The sequence below is a fragment of the Colobus angolensis genome, unplaced genomic scaffold, assembly GCF_000951035.1.
Source record: "Colobus angolensis palliatus isolate OR3802 unplaced genomic scaffold, Cang.pa_1.0 Scaffold7, whole genome shotgun sequence".
Taxonomy (NCBI): domain Eukaryota; kingdom Metazoa; phylum Chordata; class Mammalia; order Primates; family Cercopithecidae; genus Colobus; species Colobus angolensis.
The window spans coordinates 24,849,447-24,850,207 of NW_012120709.1; the positions used below are offsets into that span (position 1 = coordinate 24,849,447).

Here is a 761-nt window from a genome sequence, read left to right on the forward strand (position 1 = left end):
GAAAGATGTTAACCATGTTTATCTCTGGGTGGTAGTTTTTGTCTTTTCTGTTTTGTGTTCGCTTTTGGTTTTTGCTTGTCTATATTTTCTGCAGTGAAAATGAATTACTTAGTTTTTTAAAAAGTAGTTCCTTCAAAAATTTTAAAAATAAAATAACAGTAGTCCCCAGAGGTCTCCAAATAAATTATACTTAATAAGGAATAGAGTGCTAATGGATTGAGTTTTCAGAGACTTTGGATTCTTTTCCAGAGATCAAGTCACTCTTTGTGCATCCCTTCCTGGCTGAGCGCATCATCTCCATGTTGAACTACTTCCTGCAACACCTGGTTGGCCCCAAGATGGGTGCCTTAAAAGTCAAGGACTTCAGTGAATTTGACTTCAAACCCCAGCAGCTTGTATCAGATATCTGCACTATCTACTTAAATCTTGGGTACCTGAGATTGAAATTTGTCAAGCCAGAGGGGATGCTAATGTTTTGATTTAGGGTTTTGATAGTAGAATGACTGGTTGGTAATTATGTGAAAATAGAAAAGAAATGATTCATTCCTAGTTGGTTGATGAAGGAATCTTCTGTAGTTTTAAATAAGGAGATTTTATCTGGGCAAGGTGTCGTGTGCCTGTGGTCCAAGCTATTTGGGAGGCTGAAGTGGGAGGATTGCCTAAGACCAGGAGTTTGAGACCAGCCTGCGCAACACAGCAGGACTCTGTCTCTAAAAACTAATAAGATTTTGAGTGACCCATGGGACATTAAGATTTCCAAT

General features: G+C 38.5%; 1 protein-coding gene across 1 annotated transcript in view; it reads left to right on the top strand.

Annotated features, from left to right (window-relative positions):
* Positions 1-761, top strand: part of UBE4A (ubiquitination factor E4A) — a 58,397-nt gene that overhangs the window by 48,331 nt on the left and 9,305 nt on the right. The window lies entirely within an intron of this gene.